The 17,730-nt window shown below is 44.9% G+C and overlaps 1 long non-coding RNA gene and 3 other non-coding genes across 12 annotated transcripts in view; all 4 read left to right on the forward strand.

Moving 5' to 3' along the window:
• Positions 1–15,772, forward strand: part of LOC107196303 — a 22,288-nt gene extending 6,516 nt beyond the window's left edge. For 4 of the 9 annotated variants that reach the window (XR_003042777.1, XR_003042778.1, XR_001517698.2 and 1 more), the window contains exons 4-6: positions 2,940–3,067; positions 4,395–5,256; positions 9,735–15,772. This is a non-coding gene — a long non-coding RNA (uncharacterized LOC107196303). The other 5 variants (XR_001517699.2, XR_001517702.2, XR_001517701.2 and 2 more) reach the window with 5 other exon arrangements.
• Positions 5,194–5,265, forward strand: TRNAC-GCA. Its single transcript has one exon. It is a non-coding gene; the product is annotated as a tRNA-Cys (tRNA).
• On the forward strand, positions 9,672–9,743 carry TRNAC-GCA. The gene has a single exon. It is a non-coding gene; the product is annotated as a tRNA-Cys (tRNA).
• TRNAC-GCA lies at positions 11,373–11,444 on the forward strand. Its single transcript has one exon. It is a non-coding gene; the product is annotated as a tRNA-Cys (tRNA).
• Positions 15,773–17,730: the final 1,958 nt, after the last annotated feature.

Raw genomic sequence — 17,730 nt, forward strand, 5'->3', positions numbered from 1 at the left:
TCGTTTCACGGCTGGTCAGCTCATTTCTTTTCAGTGCAGAGTAGTATTCCATTGTCTGTATGTGTCGCAATTTATTTACCCTTTTACCTAGTGAGGGACAGTTGCCTCCAACTGCATACTTTGTGTGCCTTTTGAACATTGTATCATGTGAATTCTCTGAGTTTGGTATCTTTCTTTTACAAATACAATTGAAAATTTAAAAATAATCAAATTAAATGAGGCCTCACCCACCAAGAACATGGGTCTGTTTGGTCTGCGTTTCCCCTTTCTGTTGCGTTTTGCCAGAATCTTGAGTCTGGACAGTCAGTGTGCGACACACGCTAAAGGGCCACTCCTCACCCAGGTCGGCCAAGGCCCTGTCGCGGCCAACAGATTCCTCAGGCCCCTCCCGCAAGGCCCAGCCCAGGACCTTCCCCCAGCACTTCCGGGCTGGGCAGGAGCCCTCCCACAAACACTCTCCTGGGAGTTGGCCTCCTCCAGGACCCGGACCTGTCCTTTCCACACTGGAGGCTCCAGCCAGCACTTCTCCCGTGAGGCCCACCTCTCCCCGCCTGCAGGCGAGCACCCGTCCGTCTCCAAGACTGGGCTGGGTACCGACTTAAAGGCAGCCCGCCCAACCTGGCGGTTTCATTTTGCTCGTTCCCACATACTCACATCATATAGGAAACACGCGAACTCCCAGAGACCCCTTGAGTCGTGTTAAATGATCATAAGAGCCAAATCGAACAGGCTCCCACCAGCCAAAGGTGGGACAATTTGAGGATCAAAAAGAAGAATGGGCATAATTGATTGAAATGCATAAAACAAGCATTTTAAAAATCCATTCATTCATTATGATGTATTGTTTTAAAAGCTCTCACTGGTCAAATTTGAAGGTTGCTAAAGCATTAATGTATTATTCGGAAAACTCATAAATAAAAGGAAATAATCAAGCATTTGTTCTACACCTTCTGTATTAACTATATTCCAACAAAACCAAATAGTTGACGAAGGAATTTCTTCCCTACTAACAAAATGCGAGCTAGTAGAGGTAGAGAATTAGAATAAAACCATTTACAAATCCTAATGGAAAAACAGATGTGAGGAGGTGTCAGCAATGCCTGCTCAAACTGTGAATGAGTGTTTGATGAAGACATTTATTATGAGGTTAACAGTACATCAACACACTGGTTAATCTTAATTTCACAGAAAGAGAAACCAGGAGACATGAGCATCCTTATACAAAGGAAGAACACAGTATTTACGGTGATGTCTTCTTACCAAAAAAATTGAACCTGAATTTGATCAAGTCTCTAGATATAGCAAGCTTAGCTATGTTGAAAATTGTTAAAACTGACTATGATGGTGACTTTTATGTGTCTAGTTGAATGGGTCATAGGGCACACAGATATCTGGTTAAACTTTTTTGGGTGTATTTTTTGTAAGGGTATTTCTAGATGAGATTAGCACTTGACTCAGTAAAATCTAAGTAAAACAGATGGCCCTCCCCAGTGCTGCTGGGTGTTATCCCGTTCATCGAGGGCCTGGACGGAACAGAAAGGCAGAGGAAGGGAGGATTCGCTCTCTGCCTGTCTACTCGAGCTGAGACACTGGTGGTCTCCTGCCTCAGACTAGAATTTACACCATCAGCTCTCTGGTTCTCAGGCCTTCAGGCCCTGACGAGAACTACACACCAGCCTTCTCGGGTCTGTGACTTGCCAAGATGGCAGTTCCTAGGACATCTCAGCCTCCACGATCACGTGAAACCATTCCTTAGAATAAATCAGTCAGTCTCTCTCACTCTCTTCCTCTCTCTCCATAGGGATTTAATTGTAGAGTTAATTATATACATATGTATAATATGTTACATAAAATCACATATAGTTATATAAATTTATATATAATTGGTTATATAAATTATATAATCAGCAATACAAAATATATGTATAATTGGTTCTGTGTCTCCAAAGAACCCTAACCAATATACTAGATGATAGACATCACTACTTTTGTGTATATTTGAGATTTCCCATAATAAAAGTAAAAAAAAATTCCTTTCTCATAGATAAATATTTTTACAGACAATGGAAGGAAACTATGCTCCCCAATTAAAAGACACTTTTCATTTTCTGGTTCTGATTTGGTTTTGCATCTTATATTGATTAACTGAACTGGCGTGTAAGGGAGGAAGACTTTCCCTTATTTGTCTTAGCACCATGGAGACAGGCTGACATTTTCAAAAAGAACTTGGCTGAAAAGCAAGCAGAAACAGAAGCACAGCCATAGAACCAGTCACTGTGGTTCTGGTGCATTAGCAGCATCGCCAGCGTCACTAGCCACCCAGGGCTCAGGGACGAGTGACGGACACCAGCTGTTCTGCTGTCAGGCCAGTGGTCTCCAGCCTCGGGGACTGGCTTCCTGGCTCATCTTACCCAAGGATTAGGGGGCACAGGGCTTCCCTCCAGCGTCTCCAAGGACGCTCCCATACTTTCTCATGTTTGGGAGGGTGATACTCCTGCAACTTGAAGATGCTATAACCCTGCGAAAAGTTAAACTGGAATCAGCATGCAGTGGGTGAGACTGGCCTTCAGAAGTGACCCAGAGAGACGTAGTTATGAGCAGGAGCACGCACAGTGACTTCTTCAGAGGAATGTCAGTTAGAGTGAGCTGCGACCTAATTCATCATATCATAACCTAAGAGCCTAAAGCAATGCATGATGCACTGTTAGCTCTCGAATATTTCAGAAGGGAAATCAGACAGAAAGGAATTGGCTGATGTTTTCTGTAGCGCTGCCACACCAGAGACCCAGTTCAATCTGTGTTTTAGCAAGAATCCTTGCAATATGGTCACGAGTTTTAGTTCTAGAGTTAGACTCCCTGGGCTACTGAATTTAAGCTTCAGTTTAAAGCTTTAGTTTCTTTATCTGTAATTGGGGGTAATAATCGTACCTCTCTCTTAGGGTTGGTATAAAGACAGAGGAGAAATTTCACGGAGGCATCTCGTGCTGAGTCACAGGAAGGTCCCTGCTGGAGCCGCCTTGGAATGAGGGAGAGTGTTGGGGTCACGGACAGGAGATGGAGAGATCAGGTAAGGAGCTGGGTCCTCCTCCAGTTCCGGCATGCTGCATCATAATGGAGATGGTCGCTAAGGTTTCCTGCCCCCTGCGGCTCCCATCCAGCCCTCCCCCTGCCCGCCAGCCGGGCTTTCTGCCTTTCGCACCACAGGGAAGGGATGACCCCATAGAATGCAAACTGTCGGCGCTCAGCTTTCAAATTCCAACAGTCTGGGTGCTGGGGGATTCAGGAAATAAAGATTGGCCCCAGAGCAGGAAACTGTCCCAGCGTGGCAGAGCCACATGGGACATGCCAGCACTGCACGGGTGCGGCCAACAGTGCCAGGGAATCGAGGAGCACAGGCAGCGGGCACCAGCATGCGACCAGAAGGTCCCCGCACTCACAGTGTGATCGAGACAATGGAGAGGACCAGACGCCCACCCACTCCACGTGGCAGTCGCCTGCAAGCCCCTTCATAACTCAGCCGCAGCACGGGGGGACATTGTGGGGGACCCCAGGCTCGAGCCACTCACAAGATGGGACACAAAACAGAGATCAAGTTGTTTAGTAGAAAAATTAGGTTCCACATCTGCTCCCTCTCAGTCGGTGGACTAAGATTTGCGCGCACGCGGCAGATCACAGAGCTGAGACACCAGCTGGGGGCGAAGGGATGCACGTGTTCAGGAGATGGACGGATGGGACCCCGTGATCTGGGAGGGGTGAGTCAGGACAGGGAGAGTCCCGGCGTGGTGGATGACAGTGTTCTGGCCTCCTGAGAAGGGACAGTACTTTGGACCGGGAATAATTCATAAAACTTTTCCCTGGCCTGAGGAAATACTCTGAAGAGCGATGGATTCCATTTGCAGCCTCACTAAGCAACCTTCCAACAGCTCATGTGGTTTCCCAGGTAACCTGGAGGGCATTCTGGCTTGTTGCTATCCATCTTTGAGAGTCTGATTAGGGAGGTCTTGAGAGCCAGGTCCAGTTCTGGTTGCATCTGCACTTTCAGAATCTGAGAGCCAAGGTCCAAACCTTGACGGTTCTGCCAGTTCAGGATTTCGGGACGCTTTTCTGAAGCTGCTTCATTATCACTCTGATGAGGAGCAGAGTAACTATTGTCACCTGGCAGGACCATGTGGAAAGGGGGTGAAGGAGTGAGCACATGGGAACCACCGGGAGTGACTTCCTGCGGAGGGTCACTGCTCAGAGCCACCGTCCTAAGCCAGGTCCTTGGAGCCTAAGATTTTCACTTTTAGGAATCAGTCCTAGGGGAATGATCTGAGCCTGAGCAAACAGCATGTTCCCATTCATCAAAGTGTTGTTTATCATCCTGGAGAATGTCTTCCACTTGCTCCATGCAGCACCCCACATGTCGACCCTACATTCTCCGACAAATGGACCCCAAGAGCTTGTATGGAGGTTCCACCAGGGGGCTCAGCTACTCGGACACCCTGGACCAAAGAATCGTCCTCCTCTATCACGGTAGGCCAATCTCACTTCAGAACAATTGAACTTCGATAGTAGAAAATCTTATCCAATAGTATAGTGCAGCATAACTCGGAGAGGCTCAAACAAATGCCGTGGGGGCTCAGTACGAGGAAGCGTACGCCTGCGGAGCAGGGGCTCTCTGTGTTCGGAACAGATAGGCTTGCTGCCCAGGCTGCGCCCTCTAGCTCTGCTGACACCTGGATTTGTCCTCGCCCACTCTCTTTCTCCAAGAAGTTGGGGCTGCAGCTTTCTTGGCCAGGTACGTCCCCTGGAGTAAGCCAAGCTGCTGAGAGCTGTTGATAGGTCCCAGGCTTTGGTCCCTGGGAAAGGAAACCAAAACAGAGTTGGAGATGGAAAAAGAGGAAAGAAAGCATCTTAGATATTAAGAGAATGGGTGGCGTTCTTTCTGTGCCCAGCAGCAGCAGCAGCAGCAGCAGCAGCAGCAGTAGTAGTAGTAGTAATAAAGGACGGGGTGAGAACCAGATCTAAGAAAAGATGTTCAGGTGAACATAGGTATACAGAGCCTGAGGAAAGGGAGCAGCTTCTGACAGGTGTGGAGGTGGGTGCCCAGAGCAGCAGTTCAGGCAGCTCCTCAGGGAGACATGATGGTGAGAGCAGAGCTTGATAAACATTGCAATTATGAAAGCATCTTACTGAGAAAGTATAACATCTGGGGGTATAGCTCAGGGGTAGAGCATTTGACTGCAGATCAAGAGGTCCCTGGTTCAAATCCAGGTGCCCCCTATGTCGTTTGACTCTTTTATTCCTGTGGAAGTGTAGCTCCTTGTTATCCTGCAGGCCCAGCTTCATGGAATCTAAATTTCCAACAAGTGGTAGAGATGGAAGTGTCCCTCTTGTGACATTTCTCATGTGTTTCCTTTTTACCTGCTCAGCCATATTCATTTGCTGGAGAGATGGAGGAAGTCTGTCTCAGGCTTTCTCTCTGTTTCCTTGGTGCCTAATTATTACCATCCTGTTTTATTTGTTTATAACAAGCTTGCTTCAAAAAAATAGGATCTGAGGCAGCTTGCAATAAAAGTCCAACCAGTGAAAGAAGTATAAAAAGTCAAGGGCCGACTTAAATGAGGCAGTCAAAATCACAGGGACAGAACGGATGATGGGTGCCAGGGGCTGGAGGTGGGTGAGGAGTTATTGATCAGTGGGGGACAGAGTTTCACTTTGTTCTGGAGGCGGATGGTTGCACATTATGAATGTACTTAAAACTACTGAAAAATGGTATTACACTTAATGAAATGAAAATACATTTAAAATGGTTAAGACGATAAATTTTATGTCGTGTGTACTTTATCACAATTGTAAAAAATGAAGGAAAAAGAAAAGGCAGGGACTGAACGTTTAGGAGAGGAGGTAAATAATTGTTCCCAAGGGCCCTGGTTGTGAGAAGCTACTACTGCTGAATACAGAGCTTGTCTCTGAGCTTCCAGGTAATGAGACAGAAGTGCGAACATACCAGTTCATCAACTGAGTAAAGTACTTTATTAGCTCTGAAAAACAGCAGTCATTTATATGATGGGTCTTTATAGATGCCACACTGGAGAGATGATGGTTATTCCCAGGGCAGCTGTGGGCAGTCACACAGGTAGTGTGTTACACAACTCCACCAGTCACATAGTCCTGTAGAGTTATACAGCCTAGTGACCCTAGATATTGGCTGTAGTTTATCCCTTTTTACAAAAGATGGAATACCGTAGACTGGGTGGCTTATAAAGAGTTAGAAATTTATGTCTCACAGTCTGGAGATTGGAACGTCCAAAATCAAGGTGCCAGTACACTCTGTGTCTGGTGAGGACCCGCTTTCTGGTTCACAGACAGCTGTCTTGCTGTGTCCTCATGTGGCAGAAGGGACAAGAGCTCTTTTGGGCCTGTTTTATAAGGGCATTGATCTCATTCATGAGGGTTTCACTCTCATGACCTAATCACCTACCAGCGGCCCCACCTCCAGATGCCATCACATTAGGGATTAGGTTTCAACATATTAATTGGCGGGGGTGGGGGGGAGCACACAAACATTCAGTCTGATACATATATATATATGACCCATAGAAAGATTTCTTAAACACAACCCCCAAATTACAAACTACAGAAAATAAATTTGATTATATCAGAATTTAAATTTCCATGTGACAAAGTTTCTAAACAAGAGACTCTGAATTTTGCAACACATATGATGGAGAATGGATTTGTACCAAAATATAACCAAAATGAAAAAGTTCTGGAGATCTGTTGCATAACAGTATGAATGTACTTAACACTATTGAATTGTCTACCTAAAAATGGTTAAGATGGTAAATTTTCTTATGTGTTTTTACCACAATTAAATATTTTTAATTATTTTAAAAATAAGAATTCCTATAGAGCAATCAGAAAAAAAATAGTTAACCCAACAGAAAAATGGACAAGGACATAATAAGCAAGTCACAGAAGAGGTTATTTTTTATGACAAACATGTGAAAAGATGCTCAACTTTGCTAGAAATCAGGGAAGCAAAAATTAATTAAAACGATAAGGAGGTACCATTTTCCTCTCCTCCCAAAAGTTAGGATCCATTGAGGTTTAACTAGATCAAGAGTCGCTGAGGGAAAATGGTACTTTCGTTTGCTCACAATAGGAGTGTAATTGGTACACTCACTATGGAGAAATTTTGGGTAATAAACATGATAAAGTCAACACAAAAGTTACCTATAACTATAATAGTAAAATTAAAAGCATGAACACAATTCAGGAATTTCATTTCTAGGTATATCCCCTTGAGAAATTCCAGCAGAAGTGCACCAGGAGACTCAGAGAGACACGTTCATTGCGGCGCTCCTGTTCGCAAAAAAAACAGGAAACGTCCTAAGTGTGTCCATTAAGTAGAAGAATAGATAAATGAAGCTTTCTGGGCTCCTGTAATGTAATTAATATATTAAAGGAAAGTTCCACTGAGCGTCCAAAATGACACAAGCACAGGCATAAAGGCATAAGTGGGAGGGAGCACCCTGCGGAAATCTCGGGATCACGTCCTACAGCCCGGTTACTCACCCACCACTGGCCACAGGAGGTGCAGGGGGTCGGAGGTCAGAGTACTGGTGAGCAGTGCCTGTCTGGGTGATGTGTTCCAAACACCGCTCCTCCGGAGAGGGAGAGTTGGGGCGCTCTCCCCTCACTCGAGCCCAGGCTAGGAAGGGGCTGGTGGAGTCCGCTAGAGGGCTTGGTCATGGGCTAGACTTGGGGTTCTCAGTGATGCTTGTCCGGCCCCACGGGGAGCCTGGGGTTGGCTCTGCAGGGGGACAGGGGCCAGGCCGATCTTCGCTACCAGAGTGGGCGAGGATGAAAGGCCCGTGAGTGTTTCCTGGGGCCACACAGGTGAGGGACATTCTGGAGCAATGTCAGGCTCTGCCCGAAAGGATGGGTCATGGACCCCAACAGAGAGGGTCTGTGTCACACAGACCCCGGAAAGCCAGGAGGAAAATGCACTGCCAGATCACAGGAGCAGTCACAGGTTCCCAGTGGAGGCCTCTGAGGCCTCCCCGAAACGCCCCAGGGGGATTCCAAACACTTGCCAGTCCAGAGAGAGCAAGTCCATCCCACTGCGCTTCTCACCTGCTAAGAACTTTCTTATTCTCCCTTCCCCTCCTCCATCCCTTCCCCTCCTCCGCCCCTTCCTCTTCCCCACCCCAAACGCCAGGACTGAGCACCGCGGGGAAGGAGACAGGAAGCACCACGTCCCAACTCCAGGGGCGGAAGGGGTGGAAATCAATGTCAGAGAACTGACTCTGTATCATGGGAGATTGGGCATTGTTTTTCCCCCAATCATTGTGAAATATGTAAATACATATAAAGAGCTGTCTGAATTCAACATGTCTACTTAGAAAATGGGCAAAAAACATGAACAGACTTTTACTGGAGAGGATATACAGATGGAATATAAGCACTTGAAAAAATGTCAACATTATTACCATCAGGGAAACACAAATTAAAATCACAATGAATTGTCACCACACACCTATCAGCATGACCAAGATAAAAAACGGTGAGAACACCAAATGCTGGTGAGGATGCAGAAAAACTGACCGCTCATACATTGCAGGTAGGAATGTAACCGGTACAGCCGCTCTGGGAAACAGCTTGGCAGATTCTTACCGGGGGCCCAGGTATTTGGTCAAACATCAGTCTGGGTGTGTCCGTGAGGGCGTTTGTACATGAGATTAATGCTGGAGGGAAGAGGCAGTTTCCAGGCCATGAGGACACATCAAGCGGCCCTGTGAATAGACCCACGTGACAAGGAATCGAAGCCTCCTGCCGACAGCCAATGAGGAACTGAGTCCTCTCGTCAACAGCCGTGGAGTGTGCAGAGCTTAGACTGGTTCCTCCTGCCCCAGGCAAACCTTGAGATGACCGCAGCCCCGATGACATTTGATCTAACTTCACGTGAGCCCCGGAACCAGAATCACAGAGCTAAGCCACCCCCATGTTCCTGAATCCGGGTCTTGGAGTGTTTTTGTCATGCGGCAACATCTGACTAATACAGAGTCCTCCTGCCATCGGTCCTGACACACTGGCCCTAGAATCAACCAAGACTCTGGACCACTGTGGGAAAGCACAAGAAAGACCAATTCCAGGAGGAGAGAGAAGTCCAGAGAAAGAAAAAGCTTAGGAAGCTGATGTCGGCATGGATGGGAGGGGATGGCTAAAGGAAACACAGGAAGGACAAGTGAGCAGTGAGGGCAGGAAGCTGAAATAAAAGTTGAAGTTCAAAGGCCTTAAACAGATGTGGAATTTGGAGGGAAGGTGGCGAGGTCATCTTGGTCCCACGCTGCGGGGGATGTGAAAGTGATCTCAACTGAAAAGCAGGCGATGAACCCTAGTCCTTGCTCGGTAAGCCTCAGCTTGCCCCTGGGCTTCATCTTCTGCCTCATCTACAAGCCAGGTACAGACTGTATCTCAAAGGGAAACCAGTGACCTTGCATGTTGGTACCAATGACGGCTGGTGTCTTTTTACAAAGGAAGGATGGTTATGGCGTAAGGGGCGTGTGTACAGTGGAACAGGACTAGCGGCTCTGTGCTGAATCAGAACCGGCAGCGTGTGTGTGTGTGTGAGTGGACGTGTGAAGAAGATTATGAATTACATGTCACCATTAGTAAGAGGAGGGGGTATAGCTCAGGGGTAGAGCATTTGACTGCAGATCAAGAGGTCCCTGGTTCAAATCCAGGTGCCCCCTTTGGAAGCCCTCTTTTCCTCCCAGAGATGATACTTAGTCCCATTAGAGGAGGTGGCTCGCGGACCCCATGAAACAGCTCCCTTATGGCCATCCCTTCTGATTCAGGTTGCGGTCAGGCACCACTTAGCATTGCCCTGAAGACCAAGGACAACACCAAATGCATCTGCAATAGCCTCTTTGAGAGTCTGTTTCCAGGGACCCCTATGGGACCAATTTCAGTATCCCATAGGGTCCAGTCCAGAGACAAAAACTGCACCTAACAGAGAACGTAACCTGAAAAATTGTTAACCAGCGCATCAGTTTCCTAGAGCTTCTGTAGCAAAGTACCACAAAGTGTGTGATATAAACAACAGACAGTTACTATCTTACAGTTTGGAGGCCAGAGTCTGCAATCGGGGTGTCAGCAGGGCCAAGCTCTCTGACAGCTCCAAAGGAGGGTCCTTCCTCACCGCCTTCCAGCTCTGCCGTGTGGACGTCCAGGTACTCCTTGTCTCGTAGACATGTCGCTCCGTCTGCCTTTCTACACGTGGCATCTTCTCCCTGTGTCTGTCCTCCTTCTATGAGGACACGGGTCGTATTGGGTCAGGGGGCTACCTTCCCCGTGGTCACCTCATCTTCACTAATTCCATCTCTCACGACCCTCTCCAAATAAGGACACATTCCTGGACACTGGGGCTAGGACTTCAACATAGCTTTTTGGGGACACAATTCAACCACAATGACCAGGAATTAGAACTGAAGGGCGGCAAGGGAAGACTAAGTCTCAGGGAGGAAGTTTCTGTAGAAGCAGCCACCACTCCAGGGCTGGGGGACAAACACAAGAGGACAAATGTGGCAAAACTTACAAGAGTGTGTCTGTGCATCGGTGACGTGGACCACTAAGGAGGTGTCCCTAAAGAGTTATGACGATGCCGGGCCTGTGAGCGCCCAACTGAGGGTGGCAGGCGCCATTGCCACTGGAATGCACTGTGCCAGGTGACACTGACAGGAACCCAGAGCAGGCAGGGAGGAGCACGTGCTTCTTCCTGCTCCAGGCTTCCACATCCCTCCGGAGCCCTACTGGCAGGACCGACCAGGAAGCCACCTGGCAAAGAAGGAGGGCGGTGTGCCGAGTCCCCACCCAGCATCCCAGAGCACACACGGGAGGGTGGAGTCGCAGGCCAGAGACCATCACTTCTTCAGTCGTCTCTTCAGACGGCTCGTCTCACCAGCAGTTAGAGGGCTGACGGTGTGGGGATCCCGGGCCCAGAGGAGGGGTCAGCCTGCGCCCCAGGGTGCGGCACTGTGCAGGGAGCTCCCTTCCGTTTCGGGTCAGTGTGTCTTCTAGCTTTGCGGCGCTGTGTGCCTAGCCAGGCCCTAGGGTGTTTTCAGGTGCTCAGCATGAAACCCACAAGGTAGACGTGGTCCTTCCAGCTGCAAGGGATGCTCCCCATTCACTGCCCCCCTCGGGGACTGATGGTGCAGAATGGAGCTGGGGGAGGAGGGAACCTCCTGCTTCTAGTGCCGGGAGCTGAGTTCGCAGTAGAGCAGGTCTGGCAGCTCCGCCGGCCTACGTGAAGGGGCATCTGGGCAGAAGCCCTGGGTGTGGCTGCACAGGGAGGACGTTTACTGGACCTCACTGGTGCCGCTGGGGGTATAGCTCAGGGGCAGAGCATTTGACTGCAGATCAAGAGGTCCCCAGTTCGAATCTGGGTGCCCCCTAGCATTTTAGTCACTCAAGGTGGTGAAGGAGTTCTCACGTCCTCTCCTCTTGCTGCATCCGGTCTCCGCATCTTCCTGCAAAGGGTGAAGAAGCAGAGGAGACCCTTTCCGCCTAGGCCAGGGCCACTCTGCTCTGTCCTTCCCACTCTCCCCTCCGCCCTGTCCCCGCTCTCCACTGTGAACTTGATCTCCTGGCCGCGGGTGAGGACTGTCTTCTGAAGGTCGCCAGAGAAAGAAGGCTGAGATCACCTACACAGGAACAGTGGTCGGACCGCTGGCCGACTCTCAACAGCCGTAAGGAAGCCGAAGACAGTGCAACGACACGTGACGGTCAGCCCTGATCTTGTCCCAGCCAAACTGTTCACGGAAAGACGAAAGCTGAGTTTACTCCTAAGAGACCCTCACCGGAGAAAATTATAAATACATACTTTAGAGAAAAGAAAAACGATTCCAGGTGTGAGGTCTGAGATACAAGAAGAAAAACTGAACGAAGAAATTGTAAGATATGGAAGCCAATCTAAAATTATCGGCCATGCAATATAATATTAATGTCTAATTTATTAAGTTATTTAAAAGACAATGAAAATACTGGTTCACGATCACATATGAGGAGTGGGGTGATCGCAGTAACGTGTTTGTGTAAGTTGGGAAGAGGATCAAGATATTGACTAACTTAGACTTAAAATTTGCATGTAGCAATTCCTAGGGCATCACTTTAAAGGTTGTGGTTTTGCCGGGCTGAAGGCGGTCAGGGAATGTGGGCTCCATGCTAGTCGTCTTGGCAGACAGGCATCAGTGTTAGTAATTTATTTGCTGATTCTTTTAGATTCCCTATGTATATGATCACATCTAAAAAACGTAAACGTTTTATTTCCTCCTCTCTAATCCTTATATCTTTTATTTCTTTCTTTTTCACCTTATTGTACTGGCCAGGACCTCCAGTATAATGCTGAATAAAGGTGTTGACAGGAGCTGTCTTGTCTCATTCTGATTTTAAATGAAAAGCTTTCAACATTTCACCATTGAGTACATGTTGTGGACTATACTTTTTGAAAATGGTCTATATTAAATCAAGAAATTTTTCTTCTAGTTCACAAAAAATTATGGATAGATGTGGAAATTTATCAAAACTCCTTTTTTTGCATTTATTGAGAAAATCACGATCTTTCTCCTTTAGATTATTAACATGGTGAATTACATTTATTGCTTTTTGTAAAATGGAACACATTTTGCATTCCATATGTAAATCCAACTTGGTCAGGAAGTTATATCATTTTCACATATTGTTTATATTGTAGATTCAGTTAGGTTATCATTTATTTAATTTTGTACCTGTGTTATGAGTGAGATTGGCCTGTACATTTTTTATATTGTTCTTGCTGGGTTTTGGTGTGAAGGTTGCACTTTAGATGTGCCTTTTGTAAATAGAATACAGTTGGTTGGTTGTCTTAACCCAATATGACAATCCGTCTTTTCATCTGGGGCATTTCATTTATTTACTTTCAATGTAATTGCTGATATATTTGTATTCAAATTGTCACCTTATTTTGTTTTCAATTTATATCGCTTGTTTTCCTCTCCTCGTTAATTTTTATTCGAGATTTTTATCATGCCATGATTTCCCCCTGCTGATTTAAAAAACATAAATGCTATTTTTTTTTATTTTAGGGGTTATACTAAATACTCCCTGTATGTAGTTATTTCTCAAAGCCTGTTGGTTAACCAATAACTTCACCCTCCTCCCGGGCAGCACAAGCCTCTTAGAACACTTAGAACACTGTAACTCCATTTCTCTCCCAACTTATCGTGAGTGGTCCTTATTAATTTAATATCCAGTTGTACTCCTCCAACAGCCTTTGTTACATCGCAGTGAAATTCACTCTAGGCCCCTAACTTGTGGTGTTAATGTGTCTTCCAAGCCACTGTGTGTGAGGAGGGCTCACGGACCTACTTGGTGGCTCTTGGAGTTTCTCCAGGGCTCTCCCTTCCCCTGCTGCAGTGAGCGTGACATGTTCGTTCCATATGTCCACTGTGCTGGGGCCGGTAGCTGGTTCTCCTAAAGCTGCTCCTGTGTCTTCAAAGTTGGGCGCATGTTTTTTTCTTGAGTGATTACAGTTTTCAGCCTAATTAAGTTTCCGGGTTTACAATGTCTCTTACTTGACGGTCACATGATATCCCCAAGGGACCAGAAAGGCGCGAGCCTCAGGGACATCACCTCGTGTTACACACCTGGGGTGGAAATGGCAGCTCGGTCTCTGGATGTCTCTTCCTTGCTTTCAGAGGAAATCATGAACAGGCATGGATGCGGCTACTTTTATAAGATTCTGCTTAGCTTCCTACACCATCGCACCAGGTCAGCCCCTCTGTTCTCCTCGGGTAAAGAAGATATTTCCCTACATAGCCTCAGAAGAATCTCGCCTCAAGCTTTATTTAGGTCATCCCGAACCAACTTTCAACATCTTTATTTTCTGGCTGACTTCAGAAAGTCATAACCCACAAGGAAGTCAGCTACAATGGAGTTTTGCATTTTAGAGTGAGAAAGACCTGAGTTTGGATATCGTCGCTAACTTCTGCCATCTCTGTGACACCAGGCAAGTCATTTGGACCCTTGGAACGTCAGTTTCCATATCTGAAACATTAGTGTGTATAAGAATGGCTATACAGAGTTGTATAAAACCATGTATACTGAGCTACAGGAGCAAGTTAAGAGATGTTCGAGGTCATTTTGTCTCTATATGATTTTTGCCCAATATGCTCTGTTTTATGCCGAATCGTCTGTAGATCAGGCCAGGAGAATAAATAAGACTTGAGAGAAGAGAGCCAAGGAGACTTCCGGGTAGGAAGAAAAAGGTGCCTGTCAGCATACTAGACAGTCCGAGGCCAAGGGACATGGGGACAAAGCATAGAAAAACAACAAAAGTCAATGGGGAAAGACAAAAAGAGTAAGTAAATGTATCAATCTCAGAATTTCAGTGGCCATCAGTGGTAAAAACAAGATAATTCTGACCCAGTTACAGCATATAAATATAAAAATATTTAAATAATTTAAAATAGCATCCATAACGTCAGCCTAGGTGGATAATAATCACTTGGAAAGTTTCATCTACAATCACAGTAATGGGACCACTACACAGTGGCCAGGTCTTCCGGTATGCCTAGATGAGAACCACGAGCATGGGTCTTGGTGCAGTGACTTTTGGCTTCAGGCTCAGTGTTTAGCCAAATCCTGTTGTTCAGATGTTGGCTTCAGCCTTGGCCATTGCAAAGTGGAATAGTGAATGTTCACTTAGTGTCATTTCTGGCATCTTAGACTTGTACGTAAGTGACAACTGTGCGGTCGGGTAAATTTCCATCAGGATCTCGTCAGGGCACCAGTCTTCAGTAACAGAAACGTGGCATGTCATTCGTAGCTGTTGTTGATGTCTGAATAGCTGCTTCCAAATTGAGGTGTTCTCAATTCTAGATGTAACTTGAGGTGCAAACTTTGATGATGCACTTTATATGTTGAAATGCTAACAGTCAGTTGAAGTATGTAATTGTATTTTTAACATTGCAAAAGTAAAATGCTACAGTGATTATTGAGAATTATGAAAGGTGTTGATTCTGTGTAATAAATGAGAACTTTCACTGTTAAATATATGATAATTCTGATTACTATCGAATTATTTGGTGTAATCACGTTCATAACACTAAAATAGTCTTTAGAAACTAATGTTTAATTATTTAATTCCATTTAGTCTGTGAATCTTAAAAAGGAAAAGCCGTATATGGTTATTTTTCACATTACTAGGAGGATAAATAAAAGAATGGCCATGTGGCTACCTCAGAAATTCACAAGGACAGAAAATACTCATGTACAACACATATACGAAAAATCATATTTGATTGAGACATGATTAAAAATATAAAGAGAGCATGAAAAAATTGAAAGTTTACATAAAAATGAGACACTCAAAATACATTTGTTCTCTAAACCACAAACTTTACAAGAATGCTTTTAATAAGACTATGCCTCATGGTTTGGGATCTGTGCAGTCTAATACTTTTTAAAGCTTGTAGAAATAATTGCTATAGACTGATAACCATTTTCAGCAGTTGAAGAAAAAGAACTTTTGAGATTTGCCAAAGCTACAAATTCTAAATATTGATTTCTTTCAGAAAATATTCTTAAAATATTTTTTCTGATTTATATTTTGCTGTGTATAAAAAGTTTAACGAAATTATTAAATACACTACTGTATATGGTACATGTGACATTTGAACATGATGAATCAATGTTAATTTTTTAAATTCGATAGCGTAGAAGATTAAAGATTAATTCAACCATGTTTCCACTTTCCTTGTTTGATGAAAGGTTCCTGGGTCTCACACGCATAGTGAATCTGGCTTCGAGAAGTATTTTATGGAGTGTGAAATCAGTAAAGAGAGATGCATGAAATTATCATTGACTATGGAACAAATATGGTGAAGGCTATGAGCACAAGCATACTATAATTTGTTTGCACCCTTTAGTTTTATATTCAGAAGTGGTTATAGCTTTAAAAGATATAATAGAATATAACGGGCTGCAAGCAGAAAGATGTAGATCACTTCCACAATTTTTCTTCAGCCAATAACAAATTATATGATACACAAGTGATTTTGAAATTGTCATGTACACACACAAAATATTTAAACAAGATGGAACAGCAGCTATTATATCTTTCAAAAGCTTATAGAATAAAGAAGTCCTTGATTTTGTATTTTCCAGAAAACATTATGTAGCAAGACTTTCTTATATCCAATAGTCGCTTGCATTGAAAGCAGTTTTTTTGTTGGAACTTGCTGAATAAATTGCTGTGCTAAAGTGGGTTCAAAATAATTGATTCTACTCCAAGTAGATGCTGAAATTGGTGTGCATACAAGGAAATCTAAGATGCAGGTGGAAACTTCAATTGTTTTCTTAACCTGCAAAATAATTAGATTTCTTCATTGTCACATTTATAGATCCAAACTTTAAGGACGAATTTTTCTCTAGTGATTGTGTATAGCAGCAAGGACAGACAAAAATATTAGAAATTGGAAATCAAAAATATAAGTTAGTACAATAATCTTAAATCTAATTCTGAAAATATTGTGCACCTTCTTGAAATAGTACACGAAACTTCAGTCAGTGAAATTGCTTCAGTGAAATGCTATCACCATCCAAAAAATTGTCAAATACAAGAATTAAAAAGGAGAAAAGTATTACTGTAATGTTATTAGAGGAAGGAACATATAATAATTTGGTAGTGATATTACCATTATTGTATTGACAGAAGTAGGCTTGCTGCCCATGACACTCAGTTGATATATCTTGCTTAGTAATGCAAACGTCCCTGTTTAATAGCCATAGAGATATCCAGCAGTTGACAGGGCTGTGAAATTACTGTTCTTGCATTAAGGTCAAACTGTAAAATTTTATTGACTACATTTTTAATAACAGAATTGTAAAAATGAATTTCCTTTTCAATAAAATTCACGTTTTTTCCTTCTAGAAGTTCATTCCGTTATGGCGATACTCTGATTCATAGAATTGCAATTTTTAATTGTCAAACATTCACCATTTGACCAAAATATATATTCAGGTAGACCTCAAGTTACACGCTGAATGTGTAGCTACAGTCTAAAAATAGCTTAGTATGCCCAAGAGCAGGTGCCCCGACAAGATGGTTCTTTCTCACACTTTTGCGATTCATGTACTTGGACTGTTGTGGACATTGCCTTGATTCAGTTGTTAAAATACAGGTTTCGGAGGACCCTGATTCACGTTCAGCATGTTTGAAATGAAGACTGTGCTGGAAACTCAGGGTTCTGTGTTTGTCAACCGGAAACACAACCTCCATAGATAACACGTGCTTCTTTCCTAGCAAACGGTAACCTGAAAGATCCTCAAGTAAGGACAACTGTACAGTAAATTTTGGTCCTAACACGGGCCACGGGGGATGTGAACCACTTCGCCTCGGCAGCCACATTTGCAATTTCTGCAAATGACGAACGTGCTGTTCATCACAGCTGTGTGCCCCTGGGTCACTCATTCCAACCTGCAGCCTCGCACCGAGCTCCCGCACACCGCCCGTTTCCACCTTTCTGAACTGGGCTGCCTCCCGCCGGAGAGCCTCCCCCTTGGGGCGGTGGGCCTCTTGGAGGCAAACTCCCCAGAGGAGCCCCAGTTTGCGTCGGGCCCTAAGCTGCAGCCTGTTGAGCGCTGTGCGGGTGCGTAGAAAACAGCACACTTGGTTCCTACAGCAACCACCGCTCATCAGCG

Source organism: Pteropus alecto, unplaced genomic scaffold (genome assembly GCF_000325575.1).
Source record: "Pteropus alecto unplaced genomic scaffold, ASM32557v1 scaffold48, whole genome shotgun sequence".
Classification (NCBI taxonomy): Eukaryota; Metazoa; Chordata; class Mammalia; order Chiroptera; family Pteropodidae; genus Pteropus; species Pteropus alecto.